Source organism: Antechinus flavipes, chromosome 4, assembly GCF_016432865.1.
Source record: "Antechinus flavipes isolate AdamAnt ecotype Samford, QLD, Australia chromosome 4, AdamAnt_v2, whole genome shotgun sequence".
In the NCBI taxonomy this organism is placed as follows: domain Eukaryota; kingdom Metazoa; phylum Chordata; class Mammalia; order Dasyuromorphia; family Dasyuridae; genus Antechinus; species Antechinus flavipes.
The window spans coordinates 113,467,478-113,474,060 of NC_067401.1; the positions used below are offsets into that span (position 1 = coordinate 113,467,478).

General features: G+C 39.1%; 1 long non-coding RNA gene across 1 annotated transcript; it reads right to left on the bottom strand.

The window, feature by feature from the left end:
- Positions 1-2,964: 2,964 nt before the first annotated feature.
- LOC127559911 (uncharacterized) lies at positions 2,965-4,774 on the bottom strand. The gene is made up of 2 exons (XR_007953223.1): positions 4,599-4,774; positions 2,965-3,536 (listed from the first exon to the last, which is right to left on the bottom strand). It is a non-coding gene; the product is annotated as an uncharacterized LOC127559911 (long non-coding RNA).
- Positions 4,775-6,583: the final 1,809 nt, after the last annotated feature.

Sequence of the window (6,583 nt, forward strand, 5' to 3'; positions counted from 1 at the left end):
ATTCAGAGCAGTTTCCATCTCTGGAACACAATTTTTTCCTTTATAAAATGAGGAGATTGAACTAGATGAATTTTAAGACTCTTCTCAGCTCTAAAGTTAAGATCTTTCCTCCCTGCCCTCACTCACGTAGTTTGGAATGCCTTTTTCTCTTCTTGTTTATCCAAATTCTAAGCCAGCTTAAACCTGACCTTCTTTTGCCAGCTTTGTGAATCTTTTCCAAACTGTCCCAGCCCTCATGAAACTCAACTCTGAAATCTCACAGCACTTAGGGGCTGTGTCACACAATTTATCCCTTAATTATATACAGTATAAAATTATTTCCTATTGTCTTGCCTATGTCAGTTTTGTTTTCCCTACTAAATTGTAAGATCTCCTTCACTCAACTTGAGTGCATAAATGGTGTTCAATAACTACTCATTTAGGGACAAAAACCAGATTTATGATTTCAGTAAGATAGGGAACTCCTAGGTGAGAAAGCCTCCCTATTAATTTGGATAGGCAATTTCTTGGTAATTTATATTTTGAGAAAATTGCCCAGAACCCTAAAATGTTCAATGGCATGTTCAGAGTTAGCCACTGGGTATCAAAGGTAGAATATGAACCCAATTCTTCCTGGCTTTTATGCTGACTCTGTTCACTACATGGCTCTGTAAGAGAGTAAGACTAACGAATTTATGCAATTGCTTCACTTAAATTCAATTCACCCACAAGTCTAGACATCAACCTATGATATCATTGGTCCGCTTTGAAAATGAAAGACAAACAATCCATGCTACTACTCAACTACTACATATTTATGATGAATAACAAATAATAGCTCATATTAACTTAGTGCTCTGTGGTTACAAAATGATTTCACATATATCGTCTCATTTGATCTTCAAAACAACCATGCAATATAGATAGTGAGAGATTATTATTACCACTCTACAGATGAGGAGACCAAGACATTTGAAGTAACTAACCTGAGATCAAGGGGACCCACACAGTAAGTGACTGAAATGTGATCAGCTTTTAAGACCTTCACAGCCTGACCCCCTTCCTAACTTTACAGCCTCTTACACCTTACTCCCTTTCACACACTCTACTATCTAATTATCCCAGCTTCCTTGGTGTTCCTCACATGACTCTTCAGGAGACTATTCCCTCCACTGCTGATGCCTTCCTTCTGAGATTGCCTTCTATTAACATTGCATATATCTTTGTAAATACCTGGTTATTTAAATGTAGTCTCACCTATTAGAATGCTTGTTCTTTGAGGTCAGAGATCACATTTTCACCTGTCATTGTGTTACTTAGCATACCTAGTAGATGGGAAGAGCTTAATAAGTAAATGCTTGTTGACTGATTGACATGGCTTCAAAGTCAGGGTCTTTTTCACTATAGCATGTGACTTTGGCCACAGATGGAGCAGCAAAAAAGGAATGGCTAAAAAGATAACATGAAAGGTACTGAACTATTGGAGAATGGAATTACCCAGGGACACAGTGATCAGTAGTAATAGTAGGAGTAGTAGGAGTAAGAGTAGTAGAAGGAGGAAGAGGAGGAGGAGGAGGAGGAAGAAAAAAAGGAGGAGGAGAAGGAAGAAAAGGAGGAGGAGGAAGGGTAGTAATATCTTATTTTATATGCAGAACAGTTCTCAGGATGGGTGCTCTTATTATCCCCACTAAAACTAAAGAAACTGAGGTAAAACAAGATTAAGTAATTTGTCCAGGTTCACACAGCTAGTAAGTGTCTGAGGAAAAGTATGGCTTCAGGTCTTCCAGAGCTCTATCCATTCTGTCACCTCACCACCTCTCCACCATTTGGGGGCTGGTCAGTGGAGTTGTGGCTCTCCAGTCTTTGCCTTTCCACCCCACATCCCCTTCTCAAGAATATTTAATCATGTTCTTTATCTTTAGCTCTCCTACTTGGGATTGGGATTAGAAGAGAGAGAGAGAGACTATTCAAATTCCTCTCTTTGTGAAAGGGGGAGCTTTGTGGGAAATGGGGGGACAATTCCCACAACTCATAGATTCTATGGGACTTGAACCAATATTTTTCTCATTCCAATATACCATGTTATCTGGGCTATTTATATCTTTTGTGGAAGAAATAGAAACCCTAGAAAGAAATCTGTGTGGAAATAGAAACCCTAATGGGAGGCACATGTTGGTTATGGGACATTCTACTTTTCTGATTATTGCCTTTATATTTGCTCAGCTCATTAGAACTTGGAGCATCTGTGGTGTTTTATGACAAACAGTTGGATTAATTTCCTAAGGCAGAAGACGAAGCAGATAATGTAACTGATGACCTTAAGAAAGGCTTGAACTCTGGATCTCAGTTTCTCCTTTTGTAGAATGAAATAGTTGACCTGGATGATTTTTTTAATTTATTATTTTATTTTCCCCCAATTATACATAAAACAATTTTTTACATTTGTTTTTAAAACTTTGAGATCCAGATTCTCTTCCTGTGCCCATTCCAACCTCTTTAAAGCAAGCACATATGAAGTTATGCAAAATTCTGATGATTCTGATGATTTTGAAAGTCCTTTGTAGCATCTGCATTCCATATGTCTCTTACATGACTCTCCTTTCCTATCTCTCTATATATATGTGTGTTTTTTCTAAGCGTTGGTATATTGATCATCTACTCCTTCTCTGAAAGCACTGGTGTGGACTTTTATTTTATAGATATGCTCCCCAACTCTTTCCTACTCCCAATTCTCCAATCTTATAGTATACAAGTTATTTTAGCTCTGTATGCCTTGGATTCCTCATCTGTAAAATGGGGAAATTGAGCTAGAACACCCTTGAGGTATCTTACATGGTCCCATGATTCTTTAAATATCCATATGTAAAATTATCTACTGTTTTCACTCTCCAACTTCTACCTTTTGTTAGAAATTATGCAAAAATATGGTATGAATAATCTTTAAGGATCATAGGAAAATTTAAAATAAAACTGGAGGCATAGAAATTAGTGCTAGAGCAATTATATTTTTAATGGATCAGAAAACAAAGATTGATGGGAGAGAGCATCCAGGCATAGTGCCCGGGGAATCCAAGAAGCCAGACAAAAGATGTAGATACATGTCAGTGGTGATGACTAGACGCTCCCAACAGATGTGATCCTTGTCAGGGATTTTGTGCCACTGTAATAGCAGGTGAAGATTGAGGAAGCCGCCACCTTGGCGCTGCTTTCAGAAACTCAACAGCAATGATGAGCAGGCATGCTGGGGCCTGAGCCAGGTGAGTACCTGGCTGGCTGGGAGAAGGGCAGTTAAGACTTGGGGTTGAGATGCTCTCTATTTTCTCTTCAGTGTGAGAGGTGAACTCACTTCTGCTTTGATTTCTGGCACTTCTGGGCAGGTGGACACTTCTGCTGGCAGGGAGGAGGTGCACACTTGGGAGCGCACTTAGGAGGAGGTTGGCAAGGCTGCTTGGTCTGCTGCTGTGGGGGACAACATTGCTGTTGTGGGGGGCAGCACTGCTGCTTTGGGGGGCAACACTGTTGCTGCTGTTGCTGAGACATCCTGGGAGAGTCTGTAACTGTAAGAACAAGAGAGAGAGAGACATGAAGGAAGCTGGGTCAAGGGATAAAATTTGTAAAACATATACAACTTCTGCCAGCAACTTAACTGCTTTCTAAACAAAGGCATAGAGCACAGAATTGGAGATTTGGGTATGACCTTAAAGAATGACTAAGTCAGATCCTCTCGATTTCCTGATGAAAAGACTGAGAGGTCCAAAGATAGGAAGGGGAGATTGTACAAGTGTGTGTCCACACCAATAGCAGGGCCAAGGTCTCCTGACTTAATTCAATGATTTTTCCAACATACTATCTAGCCTTTGAAAAGTAGCTCTCAGCTTTCTGGGATGTCATGGATTCCTAGGGCATTCTCATAAAGTCTATGGTCTACTTTTTAGAATAAAATAAAATACATAAGATCACAAAAGAAAATAATTATATTGAGGAATGACCATCTAAAAAGTTTAATACATTCATGGATCCCAAGTTAAACTAGTTGTCTTTATAATAAGTTTTTCCTCACCACTTTTGCATCTCAGAGCCAATGTGGCAGTTTGATTTTCTGTTCTTGGCCCTCTTAGATTCATTTATTCCAGTTTCCTAACCTATCTTCTACCTTACTCTTCCTTTATATCCCTGACTAAAAGTTGCCCCCCAGAATACCAAATGTCAGTTGAATCCCCACATCTTGTGAGAAACAACCTCTTCCTGCTTACAAGTTCTTCAAGAGATCTAGACCATGGTAAGAATGTTACAATTTTCCTTGTAGATGCTGTTCTTTCATCTTAACTCATTTGTAGCCAAAGAAATCATCTGGCATGAGTTTGGTTTGAACCAAAGTCCCTGAAAACATTGATGGTTGTGGATATCAGTTCAGATGAAAAAACATTTAAGTCCTTGGGGTCTAAGGAGAGAGAGAGGGAGATGACCCCAAAAGCAAAGCCAATCCCATTTGACTAGCTACCTGTAGTTCCATACCCAGGTATGTCCAGTCAGCGTGAAAGAGAAAATAAAGAAAGGGAAAAATGGAGAGAAGCAATGAGAGACCTCTGTTTCCTGAAATATGAAATTCTCAGACTTACCCAAGTTCACCAGCAAGATGGATTAGGAGAAGTCAGATGAGTTGGAGGTGCTCTAAGCCAGCTCTTCTTTTATAGGGTCTTTGAGTCCTGCCCAAAGCAATGAGGTGGCCCAGGATTGGGGTGTCCTAATTAATTCCCAATGACAACAGTATCCAAAATCCTTCCTCAAATTTCTGGCTTTACTCACTCCTTCAGGCAGCCTCCCTCTTGGCATTATTTCCTTCATCCAACTTCAGGATGGTAGCGCCCTGGCTCCCACCTCCTAGTAGTTTACAATGCCTGGGTTCCTTGGATTTCCAAACCCACCCATGGCTTTTGACTTAGAGGCTTGGCATCTAGGATGGTCCAAGTATCCTGGTCAATAATGAATCATAGGGTGGGGGCTGACTATCTTTAAGGGGATTTGAGTAGGGTTCCCTGGGAGTAGGGGGAGTTGCACACTTGAGTCAAAAATAAGAATAGCAAAACTTTGAAGGGGGACAGGAAGGATTACCCAATCTGTAGCTGATAATCTATTGGATGTCCATTAAACCCAGAAATTCTCTCATTTTTATTTCACATGAGCTCCATGCTTGAACCTTTAAGGACAACCAGGCTCACAGTATCTGTAGTTTTTTGACACATTTGTCAAATTTCTGTTTTGCTCTCTGAGTGTGAAAACCATTAAGCTCCATGAGCTAGAGCTGGCAAGTTACCAAAAAAAGGTGTTTATCTTTTATCTCCCTCTATAAAGTAACCAGACTTTTTCGTTCCCAGGGAGGTGATTATAATAAAGGTGGAGGGCCTGTGGGCAATGAAGCATTGCAATGCAGTGAGCTCATGATGGGGAAATACCTGATTAGATCCCGATTAGAGAATCAAGATCTTCCATAGAATCCTAGGAAGTCACCTTTGGGGTTATCTAGTCCAATTGTACAAATGAATGAGTATCCTGAAGCCCAGGGGAAAAAAAAAAAAAAAAAAAACAGCTTTCCTAAGACCACACAGCAATTAGTGGAAGTAGAAGGGTCAAGATTGGAATTAATTTCTCTGATTACAAATCTATTATATCTTAATGCCCCAATGCCCTTTGTCTTTTTGAAGTACAAAAGTGGTTAGGTAGACTGAGCTCTCTATGGAGAATGGGAAAGTCTAAGCAAGAATCAATTGGGAGCAAGAAGAAATAGTATGGAAGAGAAGAGGAATACCATGGGAAAGAAACAGAAGTAGATAAATGGGAAAAACTTGAATACTTTTGGAGAGAAAATTGCAGAAAGAAAGGGTGGGCTGGAAAATATAACCAAGCCTCTTAAACTCTGAAGATCATGGTGTGGCTGAACATGGACTAAATTCATGCATACAAGTACAGAGAGTTTCTCCCTTCTTCCTTCTTTAATGCTAGAAGACCAAAAAAAGTCATTTTCTATTTTTCTGATTCATTTTTTAAAAAATATACAAAAAAATTATTTAAAAAACCCCACAATTTTTCTTATGAATCTTATTGGGAGAGAAAAATCAGAACCCAGGATAAAAATCACAAGAGAAAAAAAAAAAGAAGAAAAAAGAAAAGTGAACATAGCATGTATTGATCTATATTTAGTTTCCATAGTTCTCTTTCTGGATGCAGATGGTGTTTTCCGTTCAAACTTCATTGGGATTGCCTTGGATCACTGAATCAGAGAAGAACCAAGTCTTTTATGGTTGATCATCACACAATCTTGCTGTTCCTATGTACAGTGTTTTCCTGGTTCTGTGTTTCACTCAGCATCAATTTGTGTAAATCTTTCCAGATCTTTCTAAAATCAGGTTGTTCATTATTTTTTATGGAATAGAAATATTCCATTACTTGCATATACTATAACTATTCAGCCATTCCCCAATTGATGGACATCTACTCATTTTCCAATAAAGAAGTCCAACACTAGAATATCTAGTAGTCTGTGTTACTACTGGAAACAATTTTTATTGTTCCAGTCATTTTTCAGTTATATATGACTCTTTGTGAC